An 18,459-nucleotide genomic window follows, 5' to 3' on the forward strand; every position below is an offset into this window, starting at 1 on the left:
ACTCATCTATAAAAGGTAATAAACCTGCTAAATAGATTCTACTATTTGTCCTGAGTTTAGAAATACCCAATGTTTTTATGTTTTTTTGCTTTTTTCTGCACGTTATGGAGCAATAAGTACAGGTAGCGTTTTGCTATTTCAAAGCCATTTTTTCCAAATCTGGTAATTCTTCCCCCCATGTGCCATTTCGGGTATCTTTGAAGCCGGCCAATGAAATTTACCCCATCAAGTCATATATTTTTGAAAACTAGACAGCCTAGGGTATTCCAAATGCTAGTATTTTAACCCTTTCCAAGCACTTATTCTACCATCAGCCTTTGTCAAACTTTATGGTAGTAATTTTTTTGCATTTGTTTTTTCACACACATTTTACTTCAGGTATGAATAAACAGGTTCTGTTATATGTCACTATCATAAAACACCCCAATATGTATTTAGCAACATCTCCTGAGTACAGCGATACCTCACATGAATGATTTTGCCTGGTTGTTTGGGGGCAAAAGGGCCACATTTGGGGCATGCACATTTTTCAATGTTGAACTTTGGCATTTGGGGATCCACTGCCCATGCCCTATTTGGTACATCTTTGAGCCAGGCCATTTCAGTGTGCCCAATAAAGCCATATATTTTTGAAAACTAGACACCCCAGGGTATTTCAAATGCTAGTATTTTAACTCTTTCCATGCACCATATCTACCACCAGTCTTTGTCAAACTTTGTGGTAGTCATTTTTTTGCATTTGTTTTGTCACACACATTTTACTTCAGGTATGAATTAAAAAGTTCTCGTATATGTCACTATCACAAAACACCCCAATATGTGTTCAGCAACATCTCCTGAGCGCAGTGATACCCCACATGAATGATTTTGCCTGGCTGTTTGGGGGCAAAAGGGCCACATTTGGGGCATGCACATTTTTCAATGTTGAATTTTGGCATTTGGGGATCCACTGCCCATGCCCTATTTGATACATCTTTGAGCCGGGCCATTTCAGTATGCCCAACAAAACCATATATTTTTGAAAACTAGACACCACAGGGTATTTTAAATGCTGGTATTTTAACTCTTTGCATGCACACATTTTACCACCAGCATTTTTTCAAAGTTTGCAGTAGTATTTTTGTGTGTGTATTTTTCCCACATACACCTACTTTATGTATGAATTTACAGCTCCTGGTATATGCCGCTGTCACACAACACCCCAATATGTATTCAGCAACATCTCCTGAGTACAGTGATACCCCACATGCATGGGTTTGTCCTTTTTTGGGGGAACTAAAAGGTCACATTTGGTACGTGTGCATTTTTCTAATTGGAAATTAGATGTGTGGCCATCCTTCCCCCCGTGTTAATTGAGACCTTGTTGAACCCGGCCCATTCAATTTACCCCATCAAATCATACATTTTTTAAAAGTAGACACCCCATGGGCATTTAATATGCCAGTATTTTAACTCTTTCCATGCGAGAATTGTTTTAAGCTAATATGCAAATTTTAGGACTTGCTCACAAAAATATATTTTTTATATATATTTTTTTTTTTTGCCTTTTTTTTATTTTTTTTTAACATTTTTTTTCAACTTGAAGGTTCCCCTGATAGTGACGTCAGTGGGAAATTATTTTTACATTTTACTGTTTTTTTACAATTTTTTTCTAATTATTATTAATTTTATTTTATTTTTAATTTATTTTTACTAATCACACTGTGATTAGAAAGCTGAGCTCCATTGACTTGCATGGTTGAATGCAGTACCTGTATTCAACCTGCAAGTGGAGCCAGAGTTCTCTAGAGGGTCTGGAGACCGTCTAGTGAACTTTTGCATCTTTATTGTTTTTTTTCCCGGGCCGCCGCCATCTTGCGGATGGCGAAGATCACTTGCAGCGGCGGCTGTGACCGCTCTCCGGAGCGGTCACAGTCCATCCCAAGGTAAGTGTTTGGTGTCGCTGGATGCCTCCTGATCGAGGCATTCCAGCGACACCATTTAAGTTTAGCTTTTAAAACGGGCGTCTGCCGCCAAAGTATGGCGGATGTTGATGCCCCGGGGAGGGGCCAGAGATGGCCCCTTCATGCCGATCATGGCATTGCTGAATGCCTCGAGGTCGAGGCATTACAGCAACGCCGTTTCGGTGCAGAAAGCGAAAATAGATCGCTTTCTGCACCCGTTTAAAGACATGCCGGTCCTGGCACGTCAATTGTCGTTAACGACTTGAATTTCGGTGACGTGCCCGGACCACCTGTTCCTGTTACTGTACCTGTTGATTTTTCTGTCCTGCTTGGCATATGGTTGCATGGTACTGTCACGTTGTTTGTCTTTCCAGGTCGTCCTCCGGTCGTTTGAGGTGCTGGTGTTGCGGTGGTCCCTTTCCGCGCTTGTCTTATGTTCCTGAGTTTTCTTCTGGGATGTTGTTGCTGTTGTTTCAGCTTCTTCGCAAAGAAAGAGGGGGAGTTTCAAGATGTGCAGACTTTTATAGACTGTTCCTGTGTTCCTATTGGTTGTTTTTATTGTTCTTTGTTAACTGTTTTGATGCTGGAGGTTAACAGTAAAGAAGGTTTAATGCAAAATACTCGTCTCCTGTCTTTAATAAAATTTAGATTAATACTGCACCAAGGCTAGATTAATCCCCAATTATTCGCTTAAGAGAGCCCCACAAACAGGGTACTCTCAAGATACAATATTTGGATACAAGGACTGGAATGAGTATAAATTAGTAACCATTCAACTAAAACTAAACAACTAGACAGACTATTTTGAAACATATAATTGCTGCATTGTGGTAGTTCTTAAAGGTGCCTATATCTCTGCATCTAACTAAAGAAGCAATGCAAAATGAGATCCTATACAAATTGCAAATTAAATTGCAAATACAGTTTACCAAAACAAATTAATTACACAATTAACTTGTGTGTTATTTAAGGTTAGTAGATAGGCTCCATATGAGAAAGAGACTAAAGGGATAGCATAGTTATAAGGTATTAAACCTCTGATGTATAGAATACATGAGAAATATACACAAACATTTAGGGTGAACCCCTTCCCCCTTTATAAGGTAAACATATTTTCTTATCCAATTGAAAACTAGTGAACATATTTAATATTATTTTAATTATTTAAACAAACCAAGATTTCTAAATCCCAAGAACTCTACTGTTTGGAAAGAGGAGATTGCTTTCAGTTTAATCAAATGTATTTTTCTTTCAAAAGATTGCAATCTTCTCTTGTCATGCCATCTTGTTGTTCTCCAGTGTGTCTTATCAAAATTTCTCCTTATAAAGCAGATGTAGTCAATGGGAAAATACTACATTCAGAAAAAATATTTGTTCAGTTCAGAATGAGTTTAAAATGCATCAGTACAACCACCCTATATTATATGATCCCTTCTGAAACATCTAACCAATGCAGGCCTTATTAAGATAGATCATACTAAAGCACATATTTCAATATGTTTGAAGAGAGTACCGCTGTTATTTGCATCTGAGTCCACATAATATTAGTAGAGTTATGGGGTAGTAGAAATTAAAGAATGAAGACAAAAGCCAGCTAAAGTGGACAATTTAGGATTTTCCAGGCCTAGGGCATTAGGTCCAGGGGCAGCAGTGCCTACTAGGCAAAACTGGGGGGATTGTCCCCTCAGACTATCAGCCTCCCAATATGCTGCTCTTCAATGGGCTAGTTACAAGACAAATCTCTGATCTCCACAACTGGACCATTTGGACTGTCCCAAGCTGACCCAGACTCCATAGGGTGCTAAAAGGTGCTACATGCCTTCAGGACACAGAGGCCAGGATATGACATATCACAAGGCTCAGCAGTGAGGACAGTGGCTATTGAAAGGGTGAACTGGTGGTACATACATAACTGTATATATTGCCTTTACCTGATCTACTACCTTTATGCTTAAATTAACTTATTTTAGGCATTACCTGCATATCACAAGTTGACATGAATTTTAAAGTAAAATGTGGGGACATGTTTATATAAATCTAAAAGTAACATAAACCTTACTGTAAATTATGTGTTGTGGTCTATCCCAAAAGAATGTGCATATATGGCATTCTATAAAATGGCATTCTATAAAACTTGTAAGGTTGGCAAATGTCCTTTGCGTTAATTATTTATAATGGTCATATATATAACTATATCCTTTATTAATATTTGTATCTATCTATCTATAAAGTTCTCTATCCGATAAAGATAAAAATGTAGCATGACTGAAGGCTGTGCTTGGTTAAATCACTAATTGTCACTGGATTTTTGGGCCAGGAACTAAGTATTTTGATATATGCAGTGACCAGGAGTAATACTAGTAGGTGTCAACCTACCAAGATATCTTCCCTCCAACAGGAAAATCATGACCCATTGATCTTACAACAGCCTAAAACTTTTTAGTATTTTGTAGGCTGAGGGAGCAAGTCTACCGTAGCATGATCCTATATATGGTTTTACAGTATAATAAAAAGCTAAAGTATGTATCTTTAGTTAGTGGGTGCATATTTATTTTAGCTGTTGTATATAACAACTTACATAATACTGTGTAAGCAAATCACTGAGCATGTTGGAAATTTGATGCCACTGTAGCTACAGTAATAGGCCCTCTATCACTTTCTAGGTACTACAAACCTCATGCATAAAGAAAATCCGGAAATAGGTTTTTCTTACCACTAAGCTGATTGGATTACAACCTGCAAATTCAGCCATGGACATCCACAGAAATCTTTCCAGGGGAGGGTAAAATCTTCGCCATATGCAAGGGGTGGGGCATAGGAGGCATAAAGTGCCACCGTGGAATTTCCAGGGGCAGCAAGTCCTCCGCTATGAACTTAACCTAACCTAAGGTTTTGGGCATCTGACAATTAATAACACTATATTCATTTACAAAAGTGTTAATTTGTAAAAGTTATATTTTTCTAATAAAGTGAAATAGCAACTTTTAGACAGGGTTATATATAAAAAGTGTGTCCCGTACATGTATGTACAGGACACATGTGATCTTAGTGCAAGGAGCAGATATTGATGGTGATAAGACCACTTTTAACTATTTTTTCACATATTGTTCTAAACACCTGCATATTAAGATATAAGAATGTTTACTGTGGCTCGGTTAATGTTTAAATGGAAACCTAAGAGTGACATTTTCTAAATAGAAATAAAGCTCTAACATGTTTTTCTCTAATTATTAATATTTTTAATAAAGTCATTGTAAACAGTTTTAACATAAAATACTACACAATTGAATAAACCAGTGATTTCCTCTTTTCACCTTCTATCACTTTGATGGTATTGTTATAATTTGACTTTTTTTCTTCCAGTGATCTTAGATGGGGATTCAATAGACTGAAGTCTCTTATCAATCTATAACATCTGCTACAGTGTCAGGTGATGAAATGGGTGTCTCTAGGGCTCAGGACTGCTGGGATGGCTTTCTTAATGCAGTGGGGTGTTGTGCGAACAAACAGTCACAGATAAGGTCTATGGTTGTCACAATTATTCAGTCTGGTGATACATCTTCCAGTATTAGCTGTACAAATATCCCAGTCTTTTTACAAAGTAAAGGGCTTTAATGCAATCTGCAGTCATTACCATATGTATATGAAACAAAACCAATGATTACTCCATTTCTAGTACATAAAACGTATTTATAAATAAAATATTGACATGTAACGTAGGTATAAATCTTTAACTAGATGGTGTAGAGCTTTAAGTATACAACGCGATTGTTATGATAGTATACATACTAACAATGTATTGTTTTTCTTGAAGAAGTCATATACATATCATCCTTATGCATCCTCGATCCATTGTAAGACACTCACATGTAAACTATTAGGGGCCCGCACAGAGATACCTTAACCGATTTGCGAAATAGCTCAGAGCTCAAAAATGTATTTACTATATTTAAATTTAAATATAACTAGGTAATTCAGGTATTTTCTAAAGTATGTGTTGCAGTAGAGCAGTTGGCAAAGTACAATTTGGTAACTGGTAAAGCTATATTACATTACCTGTTAGCCTCATTATACTTACTTAATTATAAACTGCTAGTAGGAGTGACCTTCAGAATCTGGTCAAATAAAAATATTATTACATCCTCTATATAAATTCTTATGGTTCTAGGGTATATTTACTAACCAGGAAGTTTGCAGAAAAGTGGAACTTTCACCTCCTAGATAACTCTGTGCATTATAAAAGTCCAGTTAAGTCCCTCTTTCACCTCATTAGTGTGGTCCTTTACAATGCATAGTTATATCAGAGAGTTAAGAAGCTGAACTGCAGACTCCCATAAACTCAATGGTTAGCGAATATACTAATTGGTCGATTTGTCTGTTGGACATCTCAGGTCCTGAAACGTTAAATTTACGTCTTTTTCTATGTTGGCCCAATAAAAGGTTTCAACTTCGACTAATGATGCAATTTTCTCTTGGCCCAATAGAGAAATATCAATTTTTAAATGTGTAAGAAATCTGTATTGGAATATTAAAATGAGGTTTATTGTATCCAGCTTGTACATATATATATATATATAATTACACATGCACAAATACATATATACTCACACACGGTAACGTATTATGATGTTTAAAATACCATTTAACCAGGAATCCTTTATAAAGTCCCTCTCACTACAGAAGCTTCCACCATTTCTCATAATAGCATAATAACTAATAAACAGATGTTTATGAACTCAAATTCAAATTTAAAATGCTTCTTAATAGACAATTTATACATAAAAGATAAAGATGCTTTGCACAATATAATGGAACAACAGTGACATCATGTGGTCTGTTTTGGAAGAAACCACATACAATTTTTTCATTGCTATTATATATGAGGGGATTTATATATACACAACCTTCAAACTCAGCCATGGGCATCCACTGAAACCTTTGCCATCTGCAACAGTCAGGGCATAGATGCAATAAGGTATTGTTAAGGAATTTCCAGGGACAGCAAGACCCCTTTATAAGCTCAGCATCATAGCAATTGTAGCCAAGGCCTAGCTTATTATAATGAGGTGGCCCTTGAATTTAAAGGATGGCGGGAGACTAATTAAATTAAATTGAAGTGCAACTGATGGCTTGATGACATGCCGTATGTTATATTTTTATGATTTAAGAGTCATGGCCCATGAGCTTCACAGCCATTGGAATTCAGTCTCGAATTCCAAATTAAAACATTATTTGTTGCTTTATAGCCAATCTGGGCTTGTTTAAATCTAATGCATATTCATAAATTTACCAATAGAAGATTATGTTATTTTCTGTTGCCTTGTTCAATATTCCTGTAAAATAATAACAAAACTACATTGTATAAATAACAAAAAAGTATTTTTAAATTACCATTATCTGTTTAATATATATATACCATAACTGCAGAACAGCTGAACGTGGGAGCTGGACTACTATGAATGTTCTTAGATGAACTCTGTTGGTCAGAGACCAAGTTCCTTCTCCTTAAAATCTGTGAGATCTGTACAGGGCTCAGTTGAGTGTCTCTCTCAGTGCCACTCCCAATCTTGTCACCTGTCCTCTTACCTGAACCTCCCATGAACCCCTCCAGAGGGCAGTTCCAACCATAAACTATGCCAACTGGCAATTCAGTAGTGTTATTTCAATGACTCACTGAGCAGCTCCCAGGACACCAAGAGCCAAGCCAAGACATGGAAATGATTCTCACTTTTGTGGTTGTGCATGGCTATTCTTAATTGGTAAAGTGATTTGTATTACGATGATGAACAAGACTCCATGTTCATATCTGGAGCCACCATCTTCACTACAGGCTGTATGATGTCATACCCCAACGCTCTGTGTCTTAAGTGTGGCACATTCTACTGGAGTCTATGAAGGCTGTGCAGGCTCGGCATACACCACATACTATAAATTGATTAGCTCAGGGATCCCCAAAAGGGTGATCTGCCCCAAGTTTTTCCAGAAAGAGGACTGCCATCACCCTGCATCTGTCAACCTTGGCCAAGATACATCGCTGGTTTAACACCATGATTTCCCTTTGTTATATGAGAAGCAGACACGGGTTCTGATGGTTCTGGTTCAGCTGGTTGCATTTATCATGGCTGATCTTGTAACAACAGGCAGGAAGACATAATAAAAACAGCTACATTTATGTGAACAAGATGCATGATGAGGGTTTTTTTTTTTGAGACGGACGTAATTTTCAGATGTGTCTACTTGGATGTCAGGTAGTGTTACATAGAAAAACATAGAATTTGACTGCATATAAGAACCATTCAGTCCATCGAGCCGGCCCATTTTTCTTGATCTAAAGACTAAATGCTTAATCAATACTTGGTATCATCTTAAATAAAGAATAAAGAGGCAAGTCCTAAGTCCTGGGCATTTCACAGATGACTGTGGCTTTGCTGCATACTACCTTTACTCATAGTCCATTGTTATGTAGTTCCATTTATGAGTCTTTTCCAGCTGGCATTCTCTCTGGCATTTTTCATGCTCTGCACATGGGTAGGATGGTTGCTCCTGTAGGCCAGGTGCAGGGGAGGGCTGGCAGCTTAAGGCCTGGGGGCAAGTCTAGTCAAGTGGCCCGTTGCGCCACCGAATCAGCCCACTATACATGCCCATCTTTTCCTGATTTTCTAACGCATATTGATGTAATGTGATAGGACTGGGAGTAAAAAAAATGATGTTTAATACATTAAAAAACAGCTAATCTTTATAACAAAATAAAATTTAAATATGGAAAAATTGGACCCTAGGCATTTCCTTGGGCCCCTGCCTGTAATTATTCCCAGAGTCCATTTGTCCCTCATTCACTAAGCCACACCTCTGTTTTACTTACTCCCGGTAGTTCAGGTATAGATCAAATAAACAACACATGTAAACAGCACGTGCATGTATAGATCAACTGAATAAGAAATACAAACTCTGTATTTGCAGGTATACATAAATAATGTATGGAAACATAGCATAGCAGAATAACACACAAACCCAGCTTTGCAGGTACAGATCAACTGGAAATCACATAACTAAGCATTAAAGGTATAGATAAAACCCCCTAAATTACAGGCATAGATCACAGGATGCACACCCCAAAGCCAGCCCTGGTGTCCACACTGCCCACATAGAACTCTACCAGCACCAAGATAACATTAACAAATTACAGTCCAGAGTGAGCCAACTTTATCCCCAAACAGCCCAGGGTGAGCCAACTTTGTCCCCAAACAGCCCAGGGTGAGCCAAACAGCCTGCCCTGACACCAGTACAAGCTCTGCAACACCGACACCCAAACACACACACCAGTACAAGCTCTGCAACACCGACACCCAAACACACACACCAGGACAGGCTCTGCCACACCGACACCCAGACACACACACACCAGGACAGGCTCTGCCACACCGACACCCAGACACACACACTAGGACAGGCTCTGCCACACTGACACCCAAACACACACACATACACACACACACACCAGGACAGGCTCTGCCACACAGACAGCCAAACACACAGACACCAGGACAGGCTCTGCCACACGGACACCCAAACACACACACATACACACACACACACCAGGACAGGCTCTGCCACACAGACAGCCAAACACACAGACACCAGGACAGGCTCTGCCACACCGATATCCAAACACACACACACACACACACACACCAGGACAGGCTCTGCCACACAGACAGCCAAACACACAGACACCAGGACAGGCTCTGCCACACCGATATCCAAACACACACACACACCAGGACAGGCTCTGCAACACTGACACCCACATCCAAAATGCTTTCCAAACTGGTTTGTTGTTTGTTTTTCCCCCTTGTGTATTGATGCTCAGCCAGCCCCCCCCCCCCTTTGGTTTTAATGTATTTCCCCCAACACCCTTGTGTATTGATTTATGTGATGTCCCCAGCCAGCCCCCTCCCTTGTGTATTGATGCCCCCCTTTGCATTGTTAATGACTGACCCATGTAATTTGAACCCAGCCCCCCACCCCCCACCTTTGTGTATTGATTTATGTGGTGCCCCAACCACCCTGTTGTGTACTTATACCCCCTAGCCACCCCCATTTTGCATTTAATTGTTGTCCCAATGCAGCCCCCCCCTTTGAATATGGCTCCCCTTCTGCCTATTACCCCAACTATTTTTTTAATTTTTTTAATACTTACGTTTTTGCTGCCATCCTTCACTGCTGCTGTGCTCCAACGTGCTCTTTTAGCTGTCACGAGGAGCTGTTCCGTGTGACTCCGCCCCCTTGAGCGGCCCATCACATTGACGATGTGACGTGCCGCTCAAGGGGTGGAGTCACACAGGACACTGGGCGGCACTGTGCAGGCACCCTGGCTGCTTAATGATTTTAAAGCGGCCAGCGTGTCTTACGGCCGCTTAATGATTAACCATTGCAGCCGATGTGGCTGTGACTCTTAAAGCGGCCGTAAGACACGCTGGCCGCTTTAAGAGTCACATCCACATCGGCTGCAATGGCATTTCGGTGTGCCGGCCAGTTCGGCCGCCCTGCCACGGATGCTGCGGGCGTTAAAGACGGCCATGGTGTGGCCGAATCGGGCGCTTAAATGGGCGGCCGCGCGGCCGTTTAATGTAGATTCAGGGCGGCCTGGGGGGCAATTGCCCCCCGGCCCAGCACGCCCCTGGCCAGGTGGTATGATGGGATTGCATCTCGGGAAGCTTGGGAAGACAAGGGGGATATATAGGGACAGGGACCTGGGTTTCTCCCAGGATACTCAAAGAATCAGAGGACACATCGGAGGAGAATACAGGGATAGGAACCAGGGCAGGCAACAGGTTACCGAGAGGACCCGGGGGACTTGGCAGCCCCTCTGGTGTCCTCGCTAGGTCAAGGAACGGTGCCTCTACCAGGTCCCCGGTGACTTCAGGTGGAACTCCTGGGACAGTGACCCAGGCTTCTCCCAGGACACTCAGGAAATCGGGGACAGTCTGGGGCACTGGCTTCTATGGGCATAGCTAGGGGTTTGATGAGGGGGATTGTGCCACTTACTCGGCCAGGGATTTTGAAACGGGCGGCGGGGACAGTCATCTCTCCCGCCGGGGTAGAGCAACCAGGGTTGTTGGTGGGGACTTGGGTCGGGGCTTTTGGCTTCCTCTTGCTGGCGAGGACCTTAGTTCCTCTCACCAGGGCAGGGGCTGCAGAGTAGGAGGAGAGGACCTCGGTCCCACTCCCGCAAGTTGGGGTATCATGCTCTCGGTCTCCTTGTAATTCCTGGAGCTCTACTCGCGACAGCAATTCTTTATAGTCTCTCTCGAGCTGCCATTCCTCTTGGACCAGGCAATCCATTACAGCCTCCAGCTCGGGGGGGGGATAGCGTAAACTAGGACTTCTACACAGTTGTCCCAGATTGCATCCCTGCGGTACTTGCAGGGGCTTCCGAAGGATGAGTCTAATTGGAAGGCATCATATATCAGTCCTGGTTCGACGGGGCTATATAGCATCAGAGAGTCGCTGTGGTCTTCCCCTGCTAACTGCTGGGAGAACCAGCGGGAACCAGTGGGTCTTCCCACTCCGGCAACGGGTACTCCCCCAGGAGTGGAACTCAAAGATCCCACATTGTCAGGTACTGTGCCCAGTATGCTTCGAAGTTGGGATGGGAGAAATCATCCCTCCAGTCTGCGGGCGCAGAATCTAACTGCCCATTGCTGGTGTTCCAGCTCACACACATCTGCTGTAACCTGGTCTATCTCATCCTCTGGTTCTCTGAAGGGTTGGATAGCCTGGTATGTCTCTCGTCTGCAATTCTCATAGACCCGCTCCATATATCTGCGGTCTCGGTCCCAGTTGGTGGTTTGGATTTCACCCAAGTTGTGGAATTCGTCCCACCGCTGCCACCACTGTTACAGGGTCACCGTACCCAAGGCTGGGTACCCCTGTTTGAGGGCTGAGGAATCACCAGTCAGTCCCTCATACGGATAGCTCCTGCTATCCACGGATCAGTCAGACCACCATTCCTAGTAAAACAAGAACTCCTTTATTTACAAACACACAGAACTTATATATAACCTCAATTCAGTCTTTACCAAACCCAAGCCCCAATCTCATCACAAATCCCATTAGTATACAGGAGATGTACCAGGTGAGGGGATTAAGGGTTACAATGGTTTTCCCCCACCTGTGTTATTCCCCCTGTAGTGCGGGTGCCGTCTGGGCAGACAGGGCTGTGCTGGCTGAATAAGAGCCCCAGCCGGGTTACCTGATTGTTCCTGTGAAGGCTGGAGCTGCGGCCACATTCAGTCTCTGGGCCGGTTACAAAATAAAACACAATATAAAATATTACCGGGTCACAGTATCAGGAACCCAAACACACATACCAGCACAGGCTCTGCCACACCGACACCCAAACACACACCAGGACAGGCTCTGCCACACCGACACCCAAACACACACACACCAGGACAGGCTCTGCCACACCGACACCCAAACACACTAACCAGGACAGGCTCTGCTACACCGACAGCCAAACACACTAACCAGGACAGGATCTGCTACACCGACAGCCAAACACACACACACCAGGACAGGCTCTGCAACACGGACACCCAAACACACACACCAGGACAGGTTCTGCCACACACCGACATCCAAACACACACACCAGGACGGGCTCTGCCACACCAACACCCAAACACATACAGCAGTAAAGGCTCTGCCACACCCACACACACCAGGACAGGCTCTGCCACACTGATACCCAACAACACACACCAAGAAAGGCTCTGCCACACTGCCACCAAACTCACACAAACCAAGACAGGCTCTGCCACACTGCCACCTAAACACACACACACACCAGGACAGGCTCTGCCACACCGACACCCAAACGCACACACCAGGAATGGCTTTGCCACACCGACACCCAAACACACACACCAGGACAACTCTGCCACACCAACACCCAAACACACACAGCAGTAAAGGCTCTGCCACACCGACACACACCAGGACAGGCTCTGCCACACTGACACCCAACAACACACACCAAGACAGGCTCTGCCACACTGCCACCCAAACTCACACATACCAGGACAGGCTCTGCCACACTGACACCCAAACACACACACACCAAGACAGGCTCTGCCACACTGACACCCAAACACACACACCAAGATAGGCTCTGCCACACCGACACCCAAACACACACACCAGGACAGGCTCTGCCACACCGACACCCAAATGCACACACACACTCCAGGACAGGCTCTGCCACACTGACACCCAAACACACACACCAGGACAGGCTTTGCCGCACCGACACCCAAACACACACACTAGGACAGGCTTTGCCATACCGACACCCAAACACACACACCAGGACAGGCTCTGCAACACCATCACCCACACACACAGACTAGGGCAGGCTCTTCCATACTGACACCCAAGCACACATACCAGAACAGGCCCTGCTACACAAAACACACACACCAGGACAGACTCTGCCACATAGACACCCAAACACACACCAGTACAAGCTCTGCAACACCGACAAACAAATTCCCCCCTGGCTCAACCTGCCCCTGACCCTAAACTTTTTTCTCTGCCTGTTTCACACTGTGCTTTATCCATTTTGATTCCTAGGGTGTACACCATACTATGATGTGGTACTACTCTGCATCTTTGATTATGCTAAAGTATCTCGAGCATTTTCAGATATGTCCAAATTGGCAGTGCAGACAAGTGGTCACATTTTCTATTTCTAACAACTAAAGACTATATTGTAAAATACAAAATTGACTTTAACATGCATTATAAAGACAATTTTGGGACTAGGCAGTCCCTTTAGGTAATTGCATCTGCGTGTGGGTATTTAAAAGAAATAGATGATTCAGCTCTGCAACTTTGCAATTCATAATGAAAGCCTGACTTAAATGAAATTATTCCGCAAGAAACAGAATTTGACAGCAGATAAGACCCACTCAGCCCACCTATTTGCCCGTCCATCTTGATGTAAAGATTCAGACTTTAATCTGTACTTGGTCTAGTCTCAGATTCAGGATAGCTGTATGTGTATCCCATGCATGTTTAAAGAAAGGCTCCAATATTTTCCCACCAGTGGCAAACTCGCATGTGAACACACTACAAAAAATTAATGTATGTCCCTAGATTCATGGGCTAGATATGCTTGCTAAACAGAAACATTTCCTATTTAATACGCACTGATTATGCACTTAAATGTTCATGCTAAGTAATAACACCATTAAGACATTTAAAATACTAGTGACATTTTCACAGAAATAGTTTGAGTGTGCTTGCATATATTTCAGGTTTCCTTAATAGCTGTGGATAAGTTAAAAGCATCATTCCACCAGCTTATTGTATGGTTTATGGGAATCAGCAGCTGCTTGATGATTACAAGCTCTACAGCATGGAAATGTTGATTCATTTTAATCAAGTGTTTTAAAGTGCTTCAGTTGTAATTACCTTCATCAATATTAGCTTGTTCATTAACATTGGAAGTGAACAACTTTGTGATTAATATCCCTCTGCCATTTGAGAATATTTCAGATTATTATTTTTGGTATGTATGGGTATATACTTTTATATTATATGTACACCAAATAGGGTATACATAATCTGTAGAAACATCACATGTTCCTCTGAATAGTGAAAATAATATAATTTTTATAAATATGTATACTCGCTAAAATTGGGATAATTTGAGTGGCGGGAAAAGCAATCTATGGACATATAGTGTGACAGAATCCCCAATATTTATGTCTCAGATAATTAATTGCCTTTAAGTAATACCGGGTGTGCGTTAATTTCTTGCTTTGTTGTGTGTACATGTCATTTCAGCAGCGTCCCGGAATTTGAATGTGTATGATTTTTAGGTGCCTCATTAATGGTTTAGAGGGCGTTAAATTGTATGAAAGCCTCTGTGCAGTCCCACTGATTCAGCGCCTTAGTAAGCAATATAGCCATGTAAAATTAGAAATAACCTACTGACAATAATTCTGTTTTATATATAATATATTTTATAACATCTAACAATTGAAGTTAGCAATAGATACTGTTTGGTATTTACAGTATTTATTTAGCTTTTCATCTTTTGACGTCTATTTAGCATTCTACCTTCATCCTTATTCCCTATATATTTCAACGTGTGGACAATTACGCGATTCGCGTAGAGCTCTACACGCTGCCCGGACTAAGCACCGGGGACTCAGATGCAGGGGACCTGGATCATCCTGTGTTATGCCCCCCCAACTTACTGGTGCTTCTGAGTCCCCGGTGCTTAGTCCGGGCAGCATGTAGAGCTCTACGCGATTTGCGTAGAGCGGAAGTTGTCTACGCGAATCGCGTAGAGCTCTACACGCTGCCCGAACTAGGCACCGGGGGACTCAGAAGCACCGGTAAGTTTGGAGGAGGGAGGGGGTGTTAAATAGGGGGCATAAGGCATTTCTGGAGGCAGAGTGCTCTGTGAAATGCCTTTTAACCCCCTTAATGCCACTCTGCCGCCAGAAATGCCTTTTAACCCTCTATACGCCACGCTGCCTCCTGAAATGCCCTATACCTCCCTGTATGCCACTCTGCCCCATAATATGCCTTTTAACCCCCTAAATGCCAGAGTGGCATATAGGGGTATAAGGCATTTCTGGAGGCAGAGTGGCACATAGGGGGTCAAAAGGCATATCATGGGGCACAGTGGTATATAGAGGGTTAAAAGGTGTATCATGGGGCACAGTGGCATTTTGAGGGTTAAAAGGCATATCATGGGGCACAGTGGCATATATGGGGTATAAGGCATTTCTGGGGCACAGTGGCAAGCCTGGGGGCAGATGTGCATAACTGGGGGGGCAGGTTGAAAAAAAAAGGAAATAAAAACAAAATATTTTTCTCAATCGTAGCTTTTATTAACAAACAATTGTTCACATAGTTTACATGGATTAACATTTACTGGTAAAACTTTTTTCCTATAGGGTCGTCTTATATTCAGGCTTTTTCTTTTTTTTATAAATTATTATTCAGATTTGGGGGGGGTCGTCTTATAATCGAATACGGTATATTCCCCTCCCATATCAGTTTTCTTCTATGAATCATTGCCTACAGAGAGGGAGGAGTGTTTATAAAAACGGACAGTATTTTGTTTATGATTTACACACCAGTAAAGGACTTTAGTTCTCCTGAGGAAGCCAGGCTGGCCTTAGCAAAACGTGTTATGAATGGGGACGTTTGCTGTTCAAGTAGACTTTTATATTTCCAAATAATTTTTGGACCATTTGCACAAGTCTACTATCCACAGATTATTCTGAGCAAAATGCAAGTCTGATTTATCATAAAATTCTAAACTTTCCATTTAAATTTCTCAATACATTTACACAGACTATTTGGTGCAATGTATTAAAACATGTATGCCTCCTCTATATTTGTACAGCTTTGTGCAGATTTGTCCTATTGATTTAGTTTATTAACTAAATTAGTCAACATTTCTAATAGGGTTTTTAATTAGGCAAAAGCATTTAATAACTATTAAGCCATCTATATTTATATCTTTATCTATCTATCTATATGCCACTAAAAAAAGAGTGACCTTACCTGCGCCTACCCACAACCCCAGCTTGTCAATGTGATTCTCCTTTCCACATACAATAAACACAAAGGAGAAGGTAGTATAAGCTTGTCATGGTAGCCACTCAATAGAAGAAAGAGGACAGTATTCTTAGTACAAAATCTTCCATTTATTTCGGTAGTGAAATATTGCTGAGGTTCGGTTACCTGTTTGTGGCCTTCAAGGACTGAAGTTGTATACCAAGCATCTAATACTGGACTAAATATGTATTCAGTAATTCCCTTTTACATAAGTTCACTTCCTATCTCTTCTTCATTAGTCTGTGTTCTGTTGATGAACTTCTATCAGTTAATGTCACTTCGAGTCAAGGTATTTGAAAAGTCAGTCCAAAATAATGAAATCAAACTTGTCAATTTAGCATAACAAAAATGAGCATTGGCACTAAGGCAAGTTATCTTCAACTTAACATACCTTCCTGGAACTTATATGTATATACGGTGGCATAATTAAATGTATTTCCATGGTTGTTCTTAATGATAACAGAATCCTCCATACACATGATTCCCCAGCCAACTAAGAGTGCTGGTATATGACACCATATCGCTATGTTCAGCATCATCAGAGTGTGGTGGGTAGATCTCTACAGGATCAACTCTCTTTTTACTGCTTACTTTTTGTGTCTCTAAATGCTGCGAGGTCAGCTATCATTGAGATTATATTTCTCCTTAACCAGAGTTTTTCTATGATGTTGTTCAGTTTTGGAACCACAAGGTGATTTGTGCCCTAAGTGATTGTTCAGTTTACCTATATGGTGTGATCATCCTTGGGCCCAAATGACAGCTGTTACGGATTGCTAAAGTGAGTCTGGGATTTTGCCCTGTGCTAAAGACAATCATGTATATTTCCATGGGTTGATAAAAATGTGATAAGCAATAGTATGTACAACTACAAAACACAACCACTTTCCCCAATTTATTACATGACAAAGATAACTGCGAAGACACTGAAGATCACACGAAAACATATCCAGGGTTGTAAATAAATGTATGACAATACATTGGAATTTCACCAGCTATGTTTAAGCTTAATAATTTCTTGCACTCAGCAAAATACTATTCAGAAGAAAACAGTCAGGCTGGGCCAGCCGGTCTAGGGGGTCACACAAATGTCTATATGGCCCAACCACCATGTAACGCGGGCCCGTAGCTTACCACTGTGGAGCTTGCCCACCGTGCAAGGAAGCGCTGCTTTTCCGCACAGGTTCCAGGTTTCCCTGAGTGGGAAAAGAGAGTTTGCTCACACATACGCAGTAACCACAGCAGTAAGCTGCAGACCCGTGTTAGGCGGCTGCATAGATATCAATGAGGCCCCAGTATTGCTCGGCCCTCAGACCAGTGAAATCTGCAGATGAGTTAAGGGGGTGCGGGAGAATGAGTGAATGAATGAGTTAGTGAGTGAATGAGTGAAGGACTGTATACGTGTTTAGGGGCAGAAATGGCACAGACAGGCTGTTAAAGGGGCAGAGGTTGCACAGGCAGGCAGTTAAGGGGCAGAGGTGGTACAGGCAAGCTGCTTTAGGGGCACAGGTGGCACAGACAAGCTGTACAAAAGTGGGCCTGTGTGACCCAGTTTTTCCCAGTCCAGCCCTGCTGTCAAGATTTGTCAGAGATTCAGAAACCATGTGGCTGCATCCTCTGCTCCCCATCTGGCTTTGTTTGTGTCATCATCAGTCTGCGCCCTGCAGCCTATATTAACTCCGTGTGCTCTCTGCCTTTTTGTGGTTTAGTCCAGAGATTCGTTCCAGTAGTGTTCTGTCCATTTTTCTAGGTTCTTGGCCCAACTTGTCCTGACCTCACTGGTTTCGGGTATCCTGACCTGGATTGTCCTGACCTCACTTCTCTTAGATATCCCAACATGGCTTTTCCTAACTTTGCTACTCACGGGTAT

Source organism: Sceloporus occidentalis, unplaced genomic scaffold, assembly GCF_023333645.1.
Source record: "Sceloporus occidentalis isolate IW3139 unplaced genomic scaffold, rSceOcc1.0.p SCAF_31, whole genome shotgun sequence".
Taxonomy (NCBI): Eukaryota; Metazoa; Chordata; class Lepidosauria; order Squamata; family Phrynosomatidae; genus Sceloporus; species Sceloporus occidentalis.